Source organism: Dermochelys coriacea, chromosome 26 (genome assembly GCF_009764565.3).
Source record: "Dermochelys coriacea isolate rDerCor1 chromosome 26, rDerCor1.pri.v4, whole genome shotgun sequence".
NCBI classification, from domain to species: Eukaryota; Metazoa; Chordata; order Testudines; family Dermochelyidae; genus Dermochelys; species Dermochelys coriacea.
The window spans coordinates 6,995,531-7,014,050 of NC_050093.1; the positions used below are offsets into that span (position 1 = coordinate 6,995,531).

General features: G+C 44.9%; 1 protein-coding gene across 1 annotated transcript in view; it reads right to left on the reverse strand.

Annotated features, from left to right (window-relative positions):
* The window catches only part of STC1 (stanniocalcin 1), a 26,830-nt gene extending 15,965 nt beyond the window's left edge, over nucleotides 1-10,865 (reverse strand). The window contains exon 1 of the mRNA XM_038384950.2: nucleotides 10,665-10,865. The gene's annotated coding sequence lies outside the window, so the exon portion shown is untranslated. The remainder of the gene's footprint in view (nucleotides 1-10,664) is intronic.
* Nucleotides 10,866-18,520: the final 7,655 nt, after the last annotated feature.

An 18,520-nucleotide genomic window follows, 5' to 3' on the forward strand; every position in this document is an offset into this window, starting at 1 on the left:
TGCAGTGACATACTGGTGTAAAACTGTAGCGAGAGAGAAAATAATCAGGGCCTTTTAATTCGGTGCAACAGGCATCGACATGTGGCCTGCAGAGCAGGAAAGTGGCTAGAAATCACTTCAACTTCCAGTGAGGTTTTCGGACTCTTACCAGAGCTTCTAGAGCAGAGGTGGGCAAACAACGGCCCGCGGGCCCCTGAGCCCCTGGCCCGGGCGGCTTGCCCCCTGCCCCACAGCCTCAGTGCAATGCTCCGGGCGGCGTGGCAAGATCCTGGGGCAGCAGAGCTGCAGAGCCCGGCCTGACCCAGTGCTCTGTGCCATTTGGTGAGGGGGCAGGGCAGGTCGGATAAAGGGCAGGGGAGTTTGGGGTGGGGGTGGTCAGGGGATGGATAGGGGTGGGGACAGTCAGAGGGCAGGGAAAGGGGGGGTTCAATGGGGGCAGTTGGGGGGGTTGGATGGGGCGGCGGGGGGCAGTCAGGGGCAGGGGTTCCAGGTGCGGTCAGGGGATAGAGAGAAGGGGGGGTTGGATGGAGCAGGGATCCCGGGGGGGCAGTCGGGATAGAGAGAAGGGGTGGTTGGATGGGGCAGACGTCCCGGGGGGGCCGATAGGGGGTAGGGCTGGGCCATGCCATCCTCCCCTAACCGGCTCTCCATACAATTTTCGAAACCTCATGCGGCCCTCAGGCCAAAAAGTTTGCCCGCCCCTGTTCTAGAGTCTGGATCTGGGCCCATAAACCTGGTCACAAAAATATTGATTATTTGCCTTGGGATTGTTTTGTATAAAGAAAACCATTAATCCAATCTCTGCTTTAAGTGCAAAACCCATTGCAATTTTACACCATTAGATATTTGGTTCAGACACAGTTGTTTTAAGTCTAACACAGGGTAGTGCTGTTATACGGGGAGCATGTTCCAATTACACACAAACAAATTAAACCATCCGAAAGAGCGATCTCCGCGTGTACCTTTTCCTTGCGATTTCCTGATTTTACACTGTTTGGAAATAAATAGAAATAAAAAAAATCATGTGTCTATTTTAGACTGTTTCTGACAAACACAAACACACTGTTAGGAGCACCCATTCAAAATAACCCTGTATTACTTTTAATCCTATGCTGTAAATCCCAATGACACCTTTTAAATCGGATTTTGATTAAGACCAAATGTATTTTACAGACTGGAGGCTGCCTAAAAGCCATCAGACGTTTACATCTTTCATGACTCTATCTTGCCAAGTGCTCTGGCTTGATCCAGTCGATGGGAATACTCGTGTGCTTAAGTGCTCTGCTGTAATCAGGACCAGACTGCTGTCAGCACCGAGCCGTCGCACACTACTAGCTTGGACTGGATTGGAACTGGGAACACAGGACCAGTACGCACATTAAGCGGCATCTTTCTCCATGAGTGACAGGTCTCAGAGTAGCAGCCATGTTAGTCTGTATTCGCAAAAAGAACAGGAGTACTTGTGGCACCTTAGAGACTAACACATTTATTTGAGCATAAGCTTTCGTGAGCTACAGCTCACTTCAAGCTCAAATAAATTTGTTGGTCTCTAAGGTGCCACGAGTACTCCTTTTTTCTCTCCATGAGTAGAACTGTTAATTTCAATGGGGCCAATTCCAGGAGGCAGATAACAACTCTACAGGAATAAGGGCAGAAGAATCTGTTCCACAGAAGAGAAAAAGCTCTCTGTCTGCAGCCATATGCACAGTGTGTACTATTGGCAGGGGCAAAGCTAGGGGACAGTGGTTACAGCTGCTCCTGGGTATGCTCAGGGATAGGGAGTGACATTGCACCTTGGAGGCCAGCCTGGAAGGCACAGGCTGAGTGTGGTGGACTCAGTGGGCAAGGCGCAGGGGTCACTGGCTGCAGCAGGGATGGGTCCCCAGGGATTGCTGATGACGTCTGGGATCTCCCCATCTCCTCCTGGGCCGGGCTCAGTGACTACTGTACTGGAGGACTGCTCCACTCTTGGTGGGTGACTCCGTTTTGTTTCCTTGCTCGAGGCTGGAGTTTTGTTGGAGAAGAAACTTTGAGCCAGAAGCCCTGGTGGCACCATGCTCGGTCGTACCATGTGAAAAATTTCTGGGCTACCCTTCGTTCTATGAGCAAGCCCATCCCATCTGACAGGGAATAATATTATCTAAGCAGTGGATGAAGAACAAGGGCCAGATTTTGTCCATAATGACACAGCTGTAAATCAAGAGTAACTGACGACAATGGAATTACACCATTGTGAACAGGAGTAGAATATGATCTCAAGAATGAGGTCGGGAGATTTGGTTAGAAAAATTAGCAAGTTTTGAAATTTTGACATAAAATGTGGAGAGAAAGGGCTTTTAAAATCTTCAGACATTTTCCCCCCCTTTATTTTTCCAACCAGCTCTAGATATTCACTAATGGGCCGGAACCAAAGTCCATTGAAATCAATCCTTCTATTGACTTCGATCAGAGATTTGCATTGACTTCAAAAGGTTTTGGATCAGGGCCTTGATCAATGGTGATTCTATTTATGCCTTATTCCAAGCCAGCAAAATCTCACTTGTCTTGTAACAAACATTCTGTTTTTCTAAGTCTCAGCAGCTGATGATACGGACAAATCTTTTAAAAACAAAAATTTAGATAACTGCCTTAATCAGTCAGGGGAAATCTGACTAAAGCATAAAATTAAACACCTCAGAGCAAAGATATTAGCACATTAATACGGAGATTCTTCTCTTCCCTCTAGCCCTAACTCATCTGAATGCCTTAGCTCTGGATGTGCAATTTGCATTGGAAAGTGTAGGAGTCACATAGCATTAACAGCTGTGAAATTGGTGTCATTCTTAAAGGTTAAAATAAACCCAGCTATTTCCCCAAGCTGCCAAACATTTCTTTGCAAGATCTATGGACAGGGGGGCCCCATGAATCATAAATTTGCTTTATTCACTGCAAAGAGCTGGTTTACCTTCAACACCAGTTTATTGGGAGACAAGGGCGTTCACGGCTCAGCACCTTGCAAGAGTCAGGCAAGCAGGACTTAGACCAAGGTGTACATTTTAGTTTCATGGCAGCTCTTTGAATCGGAAGTCGCGTGACAGCCTCCCTGCTCTGTGCGTGAGAAAGTCGCTCGAAACCATTCTAGCGGGTAGTTACTGGAATGCATTTTGCAAGTTTCATTTTTGATTTTTGCTGTAAAAAGTTACAGCCCCTGAAGGATAACCAACATATTTAACATGAAAATAGTGCTTTCCCCCTGATTCTTCACTAGCCAGAGAACGTCACCCTGAACAAGCACATCAACTTCCAAGCCTTAAGTAATGCACTGTCTTTTTAAAGAAGGTAAGTTAGGCCAGTGGTTCTCAACCAGGGGCACACGTACCCCTGGGGATACGCAGGTGGTACATCAACAAATTAGGTATTTGCCTAGTTTTACAACAGGTGACATAAAAAGCTCTAGTGAAGTCAGTACAAACTAAAATTTCATACAGATGACTTGTTTATACTGCTCTGTATGCTATACACTGACATGCAAGTACAATATTTATATTCTAATGGATTGTATCATTATACAGTAAAAATCAGAAAGTCAGCAATTTGTCAGTAATAGTGTGGTTGTGACACTTGTATTTTTAAGTCTGATTTTGTAAGCAAGTAATTTTTAAGGGAGGTGAGACTTGGGGGTGCGCAAGACAAACCAGACTGCTGAAAGGGGTACAGTCCTCTGGAAAGGCTGAGAGCCACAGCTAAAGCCCACTGAAGTCAATAGGAACGCTCCCCACATTGGAGCAGATTCTGTGTAGCTCATACAGCAGGCCCAGCACAGAAGGTGCAACCCAGAGGAAGCAGAGGCAAAAGGGGACTTTAATCCACCTGCATCTGGGGCTGGCTGAGAGCTAATGAGGCCCCTGGCATAAACTGAAGTAGTCCTGGAGGTTGCTTTAATTTACAGAAGCTGTAAGCAGCCAGACTATGGACTGCTCTGTAGCCCAGAATCTCTGTAGCTCTGTGCTATGGGCCCTTCGCTCCCTTCTGCCCCCCAGTCCTACCCCTGGAAAACACACCTAGGCTGGTGGCTAAGAGTGGGACGGTATCCCTCTGCAACACTTGCACCGAGGAATTCTCCCCCAGGACCTTGTGGCTGTTTAACACCGCCTTCGCCACCACTGGAGTCGTACTTGGGGGCGAAGCTTAGGGAGGCAGAATGGGGTCCATTGACTTCAGTGAGCTGTGGCTCAGAACCTTGATGCTGAAATGGAATCGCGCACAGCAGGGAAGAGCAACCCAAAGGGCTAATTTTAGAAGGGGAAGAAAAATGGGGAAATGTCATGGAAAAAAATGCCCATTAAAACAAAAAAAAATCTATTTTTTCCCCGTGGCTCGTCGAAAACTGGGACAAATAAGGTTTTGTGAAAAATCTGACCCTGTTCTTTTTCTAAATTTGAGCTAGTGGGGAAATTGGTTCTATTCCTTCCTCCTGCCCCAGAAAAATCTTGATGAAAAATGGAAAAAACTAACTATTTTGCTTCAAAGTGGCACCACAACGCCTCATGGGAGCTGTAGTTTGCATGCTTTATACCCTCATTTTCCTCTGGGCGGGTGTCTCTGGCTGAACTACATCTCCCTTGATGCATCACTTTCTCCCCTTTTGATGAGCAGGTGCTCTCAAAGGAGCCCCTGGCTCTTTTAGTCAAAAAAGACAAACCAAAACCAGTTTGCCCCCAAAAGGCAAGATTCAACCAGCCCTAGTCAAAACATTGTACAATTCTGTGACCAGCTGTGGTTAATTTTAATTGCTGATCATTCAGAGAGGCGACCCAATTCCTGTGAAAAAGTTTTTTAAATGGAGCAGAGAATCAAGCCCATGGTAAATAATGTTCCTGATCTGGGGTTTGTTGTTTTTTGGGGGGGCAGGGACATTAATAATTCAGGGATTTTTTTTTTTAGTTTAAAGGTAGGTGGATAAACAATGACCTGGTGGCTCAGTAAACACTATGTTAAAAAGAGAAGGCATCTAATCCACCAGAGTGTTCACTATAACCTGCGAGTTCGTTTGTCTGGGAAGTTTTAAATTTTTTAATAGCTGTCAGAGTAATTTGATGGAAAGCCATCATCACATGGTATTTTAGAAATCCTGTAGGAAACTAGCATGGAAAATAGAACACACAATTCATTATTTAGGAGAGGATCAGAAACAAAGAATATAGGTTCAGTGGAATGGTGTCGGTTTCAATGTGACACTTTTTTGGGTTTATTTTAAAGGAATACAATGAATTACTGGGGGGGGTGCGGGGGAAGGGGAAAGGAAGATTTTTCTTTTTAAATGGATGGGTCAATAATAGGAAAGAAAAAACATGCATTTTTAAATGGTTGTGATACATTATTTAGTTAAGGACAAAACTCACGTGTAAGGAAAACGCCATGCTTCCTTCAGAAGTCAACACTTGGGAAACTCACTGATGCTGGGAAGTTTTGACATTACTGTATTATAAGACCTAGTGTGGAAGCATCATTTTGTGACTGATGTATTTCCCTGCAACTCAGTTTCCAATTTGGCCACAGACTCGCAGAGCAATCTTGAACAAGCCACTTAGGGTAGGTCTACACTAGAAATAGTTGCCAACAGAACAGTGTTTGTTAGGGGAATGATTTTGCTGGCGAAAACGCTTGTGTAGATGCTGTTATACAGACAAAATGGTGCTTTGTTAGTATAATTTATTTTGCTCGCTCAACTGGTATAAGCTATACTGGCAAAAGCACATTTTTGCCAGTATAATGACACTACATTACATCAGTTTGCTGGTATAGCTACAGCAGCAAAACTTTTCTAGGGAAAACTAGGTCTTAATTGCTCTGTGCCTTAGTCCCCGATCTGGAAAAATGGAGAGGACAATAAAATAAATAATAAAGAAAGGAAGTATTACAATTTCTTTTGCATTGCAGTATTTAGGAGTCACAAGCCATGAATCATCATGCTAGGATCTGTTTGAACACAGAACAAAGACAGTCTGGTTTGTCAGACCTAGTGCCTCTTCCACAGCTCAAGGGAATCTTAGATTGTAAGCCCTCTGGTGCACAGACTGTCTTATTTATATATGTTTGTACAGCACCTAGCACAATGAAGTCCCGATTTTCGTTGCAGCCTCTACTGTAATACAAAGAACGATACTGGAAAAAAAGGATATGCTTTATTTATGCTGTTCCCTATGTCGTCACTCATCAATCCAGGATACTATTTATGGAATAATAAATAAAAATAAATATAGATCATAGAAGTGTGTGGCACTTGTGTGGAATGCAAGAGTGCTGGTCCAGATTTACACCACCATAAAGAAAGATCTGAATCAGGCACTGGAGCTTTTTGTTTCATGTCGTCACCCAGCCTGCATCCTTGAATACACGTCATTCCCATCTGTCACTGGGGATTTTCAGTTGTGAACATTGCTAAATAAAATGGGACAGCAAGGAGTTGTGTGTGTTATCTGGGTTACTGTAACTGGGGTTATGGTCCAATAAGAAGATGTTTAGCTTGACAGCCATGCCAGAACTATGAGAAAGGATTGATTTTGTCAAAAAGGCAAGCCAGCATCTTTCCCCCTGCATCAGCCTAGTGGGTAGTTCTGTATTTGTCTGTTGTCTTGTACAGGTCTGATTTGCATGGTGAATGTCAGCACCTGCTTATGCAAACTGGCAAGAAAAAGGACCATGGGGCACTTTGAATAATTTAATGTGGCTTCTAAGCTTAGAAAAACAAAACCGAATACAAATAGGGGAAAGCAGATTCATCTCTGTGCCAATGCAGAGACGGAGGGGAGATGGTCAGCACGTCTCCTTACCAGTGGCTATCGGAGCCAGTTTGGCTCCTGGTGCAGGCCGGGGGCTGCCCTAAATTGGGCCTCTGCTACAATAGCTTCTTTGGGCCACCGAAGGGGAGCAGAATACAAGGATGCAGGACTGACCTGACCATGCTTCGCACAACCCTGATCCACCCCCTCTCTCCTCCAAACCAGCCCTGTTCCGCCCAAAATGCCTCTTACTCCCAAGGCTGCTCTGGAGACAGTTCAGATTGGTTCCTGTACCAGGTGTATTCCCAGAAGTGGGAAATTCTGCCAGTCCTAAGGTCCCTTTGCAGCAGCCTAGCTGGTATAAAGGGAGTATATAGCAAGGATGAATCTGGCCCCTTGGCTATACACATATATGATCAGAAGAGGCCATGATCCAGATAAGAGACAAGAATGTGTCTCACCAGCAGGAGGAGGGCCATTGAGGTGATGGGCAGGTGAGAGTAGATATTTTAAAATAAGAAATGCTGTGCTAAGGGTACTTCAAACAGAGACAAAGTGCAAACCACAACCCTCCGGTCTGGATTCTCACTATGTCCCCAACCTTCCAGAAAACTGGTGGTTTTGTTTGAACTCTCCCATCTGCTCCATTTAACTGGGGAATTTCCCAAGTGAAGCACTCTCACTAACTCTCAATTTTATTTGACATTTTCCTTAAGGCCCCAGCTCCTGGATTCATACGATTACAAGAACATCACAACTTTTGTTTCAAGGTAAGCTTCTAGCCCTCAAGATTGCAGAGAAAAGTCTTAAAAGGAAACCCAGATGTATCATTTAAAAAAAAAAAAAAGTCTGATGATTTTGGAGCATGTGGTGGGGAAGGCCGACACTGATTCCTAGACTTGCTATGTATTCATCTTACTTTTTTCTGAAGCTGTCTGGTTCTAGATTGGAATGGAAATGCCCTAGTATGCCAAGGCAGATTGCTCTTATGACCTATCCAGTTTTATGTTGTTCCAGTGGATCTGGAATATGTTGCAAGTGCAGTCTCCCTTGGCATAGTCAGACACATCCACTCCAGTCTGGAACCAGATAGCTTTAGAGGAAGGGAAGATGAATACACAACAAGAACTTAATTAAACCTTTTCAAGTGTCCAGTGTGGATAAAATGAAATCTACATCTAAGCTTTTCAGGTTCGCCTGCTCTCATATGACTGCTACCTGCACTTACTAAAGACATCTGCTTCCTCTGTACACACTTCTGTGTTTAGTAAGATGTGTTTCGGTTTTCATAAAATGAAGCAAAACAGAAACATTATGGAGCACTAAAGGGCTCATGGACTGGTACTGGATTTAAGAAGCTTCTACTTCTATGTTGCTGATTCAAATCCAGCCTAGGTCGGTAGAGACCAGAAGGTACATTACCATCTCTGACAGTTATTTGGTGGCCCGCGTCAAATGGATTTGTTGAATCTCAGACAAGTGCCTCGTGGACTGGGATCCACATCACAGAAACCACAACTGGTGCTAACAGTTGGCATCTTATCAGCAATCTAAGCTGGACAGAATGGGGCTTAGAGACTGAACTAGGGGGTAGTTTGGGGCTGGAGAGCAACTTCTGAAAGTGCCGCATTCGAGACCAGAACTGAAAAAGCTCCTGCAGCTAAACAGCCTAAATGATCCCCTCCTCCTAACACAGCCTGCACCTAGGGAGCCCATCTGCACAGCAAAAGCTGCAGATCTGGGCTGTCCGAACAAGGGACAAATTCTCCATCCTACCAATGGGGAGTGGAAGAAAGATAGGAGGGAGGAGAAGCAGGAGGAAAGGGAAATAGAAGTCCAGGGAGGTGAGAGGGAGACCAGGGGAAGGGATAAGGAAATACATAGGAGTAGGGTGACCACTAAGTTGACTCTAAGACAGGCACCGAAATGGCATTTGCCTAGAAAGCCATTACACCCATGTACAACCCTGGGACAAACTTCCTAAAGGGGATCTCTTCAGATCAGGTGTGGGGCGACGTGGGAAAACTCTCGACACCAGCATCCACGCTTGTGGTTTGTAAGTAGAGTTCTTCCCTGTCTCAGGCTGGCACCTCACATTTAAAAATAAAACAAACAAACATAGGAGTCAGACAGGTTTTACAGGGTCTGGTTTTCATATATCTGTTTTCCCGCATGGGCACTGAACACACTGGCAAGGCCTGCAGGTGAATATTAAATGAGCAGGTGAGGGTGTGTGTGTGAGGGAAGAAGCTGTGAGAGGTGAAATTAATGATCCAGATTAGCTGGAAGTCTAATTTACTCTTTGGTGGCTCTTTCTGAGCTAACCCTGGGAGAATAGAGACATTGCTGAACGCAGAAATCAATTTGCACAGCAGATAACACACCACTTTCCAAGCTGTTATCTTTTGAAAGAACAGCTCCCTTTCCAGTCCTAAATTAAGATCTACCTCCAGATTGCAGTTACATCAGATGGGACCTAAAAATGGTGCGGTCGCAAAGTAATTGGTCTTTTACAATTGTTGCTGATCTAGTAGTTGACCGTAATAAACTTTCTAAGATCTTGTTGGAACTGGGAATTTGCCCTAATTCTCACTCCTGCTCCAGTACAATGTGGGTGTACTCAAGGAAAGCTGTGATTTGCTCCAATGGATCTTATCTCAATTTCAAACAGGGGTAAGCTGCACCAGTGTTAATACCCGCTTGGCCTGTCTATACCAAGAGTTTCCACTATCTATCTATGGGACGTATGTGACTCCTATTACTGTACTACCTGAAGACCTCAATCCTTATTTTTTAAAAATTTATTCTGACCACACCTCTGTGACATAGGGAAGTACTATTACTCCCATTTCACAGATGGTAATGGAGGCCTTGATCCTCAAAGATACTTAGGTGTTGTTCTAGCGAGCGTTGCAATGCCTAGCCCCTAGGGGTACGTCGCACACCACAAACAGCAGCAAGTCTCAGAGCTCGGCTGGACAGATTCGGGCTCACAGGGCTTGCGTCACAGTACGAACAATGGCTGGGTAGATGCTCTGGCTCAGGCGGCAGCACGGGCTGTGAAACCCCGCCGGAGCCACACTGTTTGCACAGCGCTGCCATGCGAGCCCGAGTCTGTCGGCCCGAGCTCTGAGACTCGCTGCCGTGGGCTGCCTGGACGTCCCCTAGGACGGTGACCTACTGCCTAACAGATGGCTCAGCCTCAAGCGAGGCACCCGGGCTCCCTCATGCAATGCATGGGGAGAGTTAGGCGCCTAAGAAAGGGATCCCCAGAAGCCAACTAGCTGAGAAGGGAGTCTCCTAAATTAGCCAGGAAAGAAATGCCAGGACGTGGCAGGGACAGGAGAAAGACTTGGGCGTGTAAGAGGCCGACAGACCAGATAGGCGATTCCCTCCACGCAGAATCCTCAGCCACAAACCTTCCCCTAAAGTTAGGCACCTAAGCCAGGTCAGCCATTGAGGTACCCCGGACCCGAGCAGCCAAATCCATCTGTCACTCTCTTCTGGCCATGCTCACTACCTCTCTCACATACTCACCCTACATTTCCCTGTGCCCCCAGCTGTCCTTTGGGCTGGTGCTGTGCTCCCACCTATTGGTGGTCTGCAACCAGCCCTTTGAAAGGGTCAGTGGCATCTCAAGACTGCTGAGAATCTGGGCCTAAGTGATTTGTCCCAAGTCACTGTAGTGGGGTGGCCATTTTCTGAGCCCCCTCATGGTCTGGGTCTCTTTGCAGACACCCTCCTGGGAGTCTCTTACAAACTCACTAAGTGCAAAGGCAGCTCAAACAATCCCCTTCTGGGGGTCCAATTTATTGAGTCCTTAGGTGCACACTGGCCCTTTAGGCCCCAATCCCAATTCCACGTTCCCACTAGCCTAAAACAACAAACAGAACACAGACTCACACAGTCTTCATCCCAGTTTCAGATGGTCACAGTCCTTGCTTCCCAGCGCCTCCTGCCTGGAGTTTGCCCTTCTCCTCAGCCTCTCTGGTGCATTCCCCCTATTGAATCAGAGCCCTGCAGGAGCCTCTTTCTCCATGCAGCAGCACAGACATAGCTGCAGTTTCCTGGGCTTTCTGTGTTGGAAGCACCTGATTCCTCTCAGGTGCGGCTCATTCTGTAATCAGGGTAGGCGAAGCTCCAGGCTCTCCAGCCCCTGGGGCAAGCCTCCCTGTTACAGTCACCCAGGAAATCTGTAGTATAACAAGGAATTAAGCCCAAGTTCCAAGCTAGGCTCCTTCATCTAGAGCTCCTTCTTCTCACTAGTGCAGCTTCTCACTAGCGCGCTGATTGGTGAAATAGGTGCAAATTCCCAAAGTGGAGAACAATTAGTTATCAAGGCAAAACAGATAGGGCACAGGATTCCCCCACCCCCTTCCCTTCCCCCTAGTTTTATGAAATTTTTTTCACATGGAGAACTGGTGCAGATCTAAAAATGCAGAAAATATTTCACAAAAAAAATTTCAACCCCCTACAAGCGGGCAGAGGAACAGCCAAAAAAAAAAAAAAGTGATTTAAAATTGGGTTCCAAAATTTTTATTGACTTTTCAACTGCTTCTATTAACTCCCCTCTCCTCCTCCCCCATCCCCCCCCAATCAATCTGGAAACTTCTCAAAGCAGCCTTTCGCTGTTCGGTTTCTGATTCAGCAGGAGTCAATTTTCAGCCCGTGAAGAGACCCAGGGAAGTCAATAGGATGCTGGAGATGTTTAAAGTTAGGCACGTGCTTAAGAACCTTGCAGTGCTGGGGCCCTCCCACATTTGTAATCCAGGCAGTGGCACTGGGCCACCATCTCCAGTTAATGAGGCAGATGATGGACTAGAAGTATAATCTCTAACGAAGCAGCAGAGAGACTGACAGATTGGTATGAGCCTTTTCATCGTAGAATGAAATGAGAGCGAGGGGCAAGCCGCCATCAAGTCACTGGGAAAATTTGGGCCTGATCCGTTAAGTCTATGATCCCTAAACTTTTTACCTTGCACCCCCCTTACTCCTGTATATGCCATACCCCCACCCCACCCCCTGAGCTGGGCCACAGCTCTGGGAGCGGGGGAATGCAGATGGGGTAAGGGGACCACAACTGGAGTCATGGCTGGGAGTGGGGCCGAGGCCGGGGACCTGGGGCCATGAGTAGAGCTGGGTGGTGCTCCTGCCCCGCCCCCTATAGGAGCTGGCCTGGGCCCCAGCCGCACCCCCCTCTGAACATTCCTCCGCGCTCCCCTAAGGGGGCAAGCCCCACAGTTTGGGGACCTCAGTATTAAATTGACCAACACAGATGGATCTTTGCAGGCATACAGAGTCCTATGGGATTTAGTGGACCTCCATGAGGGTGGAACGATCTACCCACTGAGCTGAGCTTACAGATCAGGTCCTTTTTCTGCATTTCAACAGCCATCCAGACGGGGCCTGTACTTTGGTACTGTTTGTCTGTATGGTGCAAGAAACACAAGCATTCCGGATCTGTTAAATTGTCTGATAAGTACATGTCTCTCCTTTCATGTTTAGCATAAATTATATTTCATGCTATTTCCAGCTGTGTCAGTGTGGCTCCCCCATGTTCTTCATGTTTTGTAGACTGCAAATACACAATACCCCCGCACGTCAGTTAACGAAAAATTCCGCCCAAGGGATTAAGGCTGATTGCAGTAAAATATCTTTCTAATATGACCCTCTTTCCCCCCCCCCATTATTATTGCTAGCCTGTATCTACTTTATGTAAAAATTGCTAAGATTCTGTCAAAAGCGACTAGGGATTTTGGAAAAAGAAAAGGAGCACTTGTGGCACCTTAGAGACTAACACATTTATTTGAGCATAAGCTTTCGTGAACTACAGCTCACTTCATCGGACACCTTGCGCATAAGCTTTCGTGAACCTAGACACGCCTTAAAGAAGCCTGATTTAGAAGGCAGGTGCTGAGCACTGTCTGACAATCAGGCCATTTGAGACATGTCAAACTGGGCACTTAGAAAAGAAAAGAAAAAAGCAACATGTCCAAGAGCATTAGCCTGGGACTTGGGATAGCTGGTTTAATTCCCTGCTCTGCCACAGGCTCTCTGTGTGACCTTGGGTGAGTTACTTAGCTCTCTGTGCCTGAGTTCCACATCTGTAAAATGGGGGAAATCCTTACCTCAAAGGGGTGCTGTGAGGATAAATACAATAAAGGCAGGGAGGCAATCAGATACTGTGGTGAAGGGGGCCATATAAGTACTTGAGAAAGACAGAACACACACAAAATCACCTCTGAAAATCTTGGCCACAACATTTATTTTAGTAAATTTGATGATTACTTCCATCTTTACTCCTCTGATGAAGGGGCAAATCTTGTTTGTCCTATTCACTCCAATAACCCTCCCATTGCCTGCCAGTTCAAAACTAGATAATACAGTAAAAGATCTGGCGAGACAAGATGCAGCACCCATGTGAAGCTTTATTCCATTCATTCATTTAAAACTAGACTGAACCAAGCCCCAGAAAACATACAATAGGGAATAATCCTGCATTGTTCCACGGAAATGGACTAAATGACTCCATAGATTTTTTTTTTTCCTAACGCTAGCTTCTAAGATTCCAAATCCTGCTGGCCAATTTGTTCGACAAATAAAATAAAATAAAAACTTTCACTTGCTTCGTGCTTTCAATTTGATGACAATGCCTTTGGAATCTCAGATTTCTCTAACTTTCCCCAGTCAGCAAATTTATCAATGGGGCTGCTACCAACTCTCCTTAAAACAAGACAATTGCTCCACAGTGATTGTTGTAATAAGAGGCTCTGCTTGCAACTGAATAGCTAATCCCAAAGAGATTAGCAAAGCTTTGAAAAGCTTTTACCAACATTATACCAGGAAGCTACTTATTTCTTGGACGAGAAACCTTCCCTTAATCTCTCCAGCCTAACTGAAGACAATTTAGACTGAGACACCTTTCTAGGAGAAAAGGAGTACTTGTGGCACCTTAAAGACTAACAAATTTATTTGAGCATAAACTTTTGTGAGCTACAGCTTGCGGATACAGACTAACACGGCTGCTACTCTGAAACCTTTCTAGGGGAAGAAGGCATCTTTATGGTGCAGGGGAGTTTGTCTCAAACAAGGCTACCCACTCCCAGTGGCTTCAGAGCTCACCTCTATCCTAAGGTCTTTTGCTGGTTAGGCTCTTTTTGCTAGCTAGGCTTTTTCTCAGGAAGTCAAGTCCCTTCACCACTAAAGAACCAAGTTGTGATATCCTTATTTACCCTGAATAGTACCTTGCTCCATGAGGAGTCACATCAGGGCCCACTCAGAGGAGCTGCTTGTCACAATCAGTAAGGGCATTAGAACCCAGCTGTAAATCACTAGTGGCTCGATTTGTAAAAGAGCTCAGCATGTTGGGTACAGATCTTTTTTTGAAAACTTGGCTTCTGCTTAAATGGGAGATGAAAACGGAGTCAGGGAGATCTCCGGGACCAGTGCCAATCCACAGACCGGTCGTTGAGAAACATTGGACTAGGGGACTCCATCCCATCTTAGCAGACAGTGATCTGGCCTCAGTGATTCATGCCTTCATCACCTCTCAGCTGGACTACAGCAATGCAGTGTACCTGGGCATAAAGCCTGCAGCGCTTAGGAACTCCAACAGGTACAAAACACTGCAGCAGGTCCCTTCAGCAACACTGGCTACCGCAAGCACATTGATCCTGTTCTCTGCTCTTTACATGGGCTGCGCATAAAATCAAGTTCAAGGTTTTGGTCCTTATCATCAAGGTGCTCCCTGTAGTGGGCTTAGGATATCTAAAAGAGCAAGTAAAGCTCTGAGTTGAAGACTGTAGTCAACAACGTCATTCCTCTGGCAGAATGGTGCTCTCTATAATAAGAATAAAACAGAGATCAGTGGAGGACAGAATTTTCTTGGGGGCCAATTCGAGATTGTGGAATGAACTCACTCGGGAACTAAGGACGATCACAAACCTCACCACTTTCTGCATCAAGCCCAAGGCATTTCTTTCACCTTACCTTTTCTACATAGTAATATGTACATAAAAAGAAAAAAAAATGTACCTAAACAAGACCCTTCACTGCACACACTTCTCCCGCACAGGACAGGATGAGAGAACAAACAACATGGGACGAGAACTTATTGAATAATTTAATATTTGTTTCCCGGATAAATCTGAAAAAATATTGTTTCAGGTCAACAAGAAATGAAAATGTTTCAAAATATTTGACTAACTGAATTGAAATGTTTTGTTTCGATTTCCTGGTTTTTAAAACATTGATATTTTTATTTTAAATAAAACTGAGGGATATTCTGTAACAAAATGCTCCTTTGAAATGAAGTCAAAACATTTCATTTCAGAAATGCTGACAATAACTGTTTCGACATTTCAGAATTTTTTCCCTCCCCTTCCCGAGGGAAACAATTTGCTGAAATCAACCCAAATTGCTTTTGTTGACCCCAATATTCATTTTTCGGCAAAAAAGGGGTTTCACATGAAAATTTTTGGCCAGATATCAATCATGTTGCTTAATGCACTGCTGGAAGGTACTGAGATACTATGGTGATGACAGGTTTCAGAGTAGCAGCCGTGTTAGTCTGTATTCGCAAAAAGAAAAGGAGTACTTGTGGCACCTTAGAGACTAACAAATTTATTAGAGCATAAGCTTTCGTGCATCCGATGAAGTGAGCTGTAACTCACGAAAGCTTATGCTCTAATAAATTTGTTAGTCTCTAAGGTGCCACAAGTACTGCTTTTCTTTATGGTGATGAGTGCAATATCAGGGCTTGTCTCCACTTACCAGGGGATCAACGTGCAGCAATTGATCCACTGAGGGTTGATTTAGCGGGTCTAGTGAAGACCTGCTAAATCGACCGCCGATCACTCTCCCGTTGAACGAGAAGCATAAGGTAAGTCAATGGGAGAGTTTCTCCCATCGACCCAGCGCGATGTAGACACCGCAGTAAGTCGATCTAAGGTACGTCGACTCCAGCTACATTATTCACGTAGCTGGAGCTCTGTAACTTAGGTTGACGTAGGCCCGTCATGTAGACCTGCCCTAAGAAACGATATAGGAAGGGTGTGTAAGACATAATGTCTCCTGGTGCTACTCCTGGAGTGGAGCAGTTTATGCAATTTAGCCCGAAGTGGTAAACAATGAAAATCGAGCCAGCAGGTTTTGTAGTATACGGCGCTTACGGTAGTGGTTGGTGCTATACACAAAAGAGCCAAATTTTCAGTAGCCAACTTGCCCAAGCAAATGTGCAAGCTCATGAGTAATTCCGGCACCGCTTCTGTGACTCAGATTGACAGGTTTGGGCCGCAGCACAAGGATGCAAAGAATGCTAAGTTGGTCAGATCCTATACTGATGGGCAGCAGTACAAAACCTTGAGACAGAATCCAATTGAATATCTAAATATATTAACAAATAATGTCACTAATGGAGGGAAGAGATAAACACAATATAGCTCACTATGGGCCTGATCCAAAAGCCACTGAACGTAGTGGAAAGCCTCCCATTAAGTTCAGTAGGCTTTGAATTCACGTGGAAGGGCACATTCTGTTAGGACTTACAATAGACCTTTGCCATCAGAGCTCTCTGATTGGAAGGCTGTGCCTCCAAGGATCTCATTGACTTCCAGAGGCTAAAAAATAAAGTTCCAATTTGGAAGTGAAATCACCACTGTGACTGTGATATAGACCAGAGCTATTTATGGATCAGATTAACACAAAGGCTTTATGAGCCATCAGCTGTATAACTGTGGTGAGTGAATCAGCAGGCTGTAAGCCTAGGGGCCAACTGCTAATTGAAAATGGCAAGAGGAAAAAAAAAAAAAAGGGCTGGAGTTTTGTATTTAACCGTTAAATAGACTGCGACTGTGGCAAATACTTTGCACAGTTTGGACCTGCTTGTGCCCAGCCCTGAGAGGGGGGTATGCATGAGGACTGCCCGTCTCTTGCATGCTTGTGTAAGAGCTGGGCATAACCGCAGCAGTTGCACTTCCCTGAGTGCAAGGACTATACAAGGATTGCACCTATATAACAACCACCATGCGAAATATCACCAGTGATAGAACCCTGGACCTTCGGCACTGGATTTACCACTTGAATGAAAGAGGTAACTCCATTAGGTGGTAGCTGTAGTAGCTTATTTTCTTATGTAGACCAGCCACTAGAGGGGGGGCATAACATACTATGCTAGTGGGAGTTGTACTCTCAGCAACCTAAGCCTTTCCAGAAGGGGGAAAAGTGGTGCCATGGCCCTGCCCCTTGTGGATCAAAGAGTAAAACTAGGTGCCCTAATGGGAGAATACACGCTGTGTCCTGCAACAGGAGAGAGGGTCCTATCTGAGTTATAATACCGCTCTGGAGCTCCCATTGAGCGGTACATCTTTGCACCACTACCAGTGTAGGACTGTACCCTAAAAAGAGCCCGCAGATGGTCTTTAGATTTAACTTGTCTTGCTGCCATTTGTTCAGTTACTTTACAGCTTTAGTACCAAGCCACATTATAACAGTTTCTTTTTCTCCCCTGGCCAAAAATTCTGCTTTGTTACACAAGTGCAACTCCATTAACAGAATGGAATGTCACCAGGGGTCTAGCAGGGTAGCCCATCAGGTGTCGGGGGTCACAACCATCCTGCCCTTCCCACATTGTTAAATGGGAAGAGTGTTCTAGCTAGATCCAGACCAGATGGAAGGGGGCATGTAAAAGGGGGCTGCTTGAGGGAAAAAGCGGAGAATCACAATGTACAATACATGCCTTGTAATGACATGTTTCTTTGCAATATATTATTCAGTCGCTATGTCTATGTGCACTATATGGAGTCCCAAACAGAGTGCGGTCCCTGGTGAACAGCTGGAACTCAAGCTGTGTGGAAGCCTGTTTGTTGATTATAGTTGTTTCTTTAATAAATATCTCCTCTTTGAGAGACACTACAATTCTATATATGACATGCCTGCAACAGACTGACCTTGTACCTGATCCTGCATCTTTTACTCATGAGAGCAGTCCTTACTTTCACAAATAGACCCTTACTTATGTGAGTAAAGTCTGCAGGATCTGGCTCCTGATTATACATAAAAGACTTAAGGAAAGTTTCAACAGATCTTGACAAAAATACTTGTAAAGAACGGACTTGAATGAAAAAGCCTAGTCAACAGAAGTAGACAGACTTGCAAATGAACCTTAATATGAATGAATATATTTAAAGCATTACTTGGATGTTGTACTGAATAGAATTCTATTGTTTCTAGTGTTGTCTACCTCCAAAAGTTAATTTCTCCCTAAGCGATTGATAGGAAAGTCTATCTAGCTAGTCATTGACCACAAAGGAGGATTTCAGATAATAAATGCATGTAGCTACTTACAATGGCACACAAATAAAATAAAACAATAATACAATATAAAAATAAAAAAGTGTATAATAATAAAATTAAAATGATAAAAAAAATACAATAAATGCATGTAGCTATGGACAATGCCATAGAGGCCCATTTCACCAGGTTTGCAGAGTTTCACGGTAATCTATGCAGTGATGCCATTTGTCTTTTGGTTTGAGACAAGGAAAGTAACTCTATCTGATGGACCAAGTTAATTTTAAATACACAGTTTAGAATCTGATTCTGAGTCAACACCAAATGAGGAAGGAAAAGGGATATTTTGTCTGTCCGCCGTCCCTTTCATCTGAAAGCATCGATACACTTTGCAGAAAATGTAACTTAATTCAGGAGTGGATTTACCATGAAACAAACCGTGTGGTGGCACGGAGCCCCCACAATGCAGA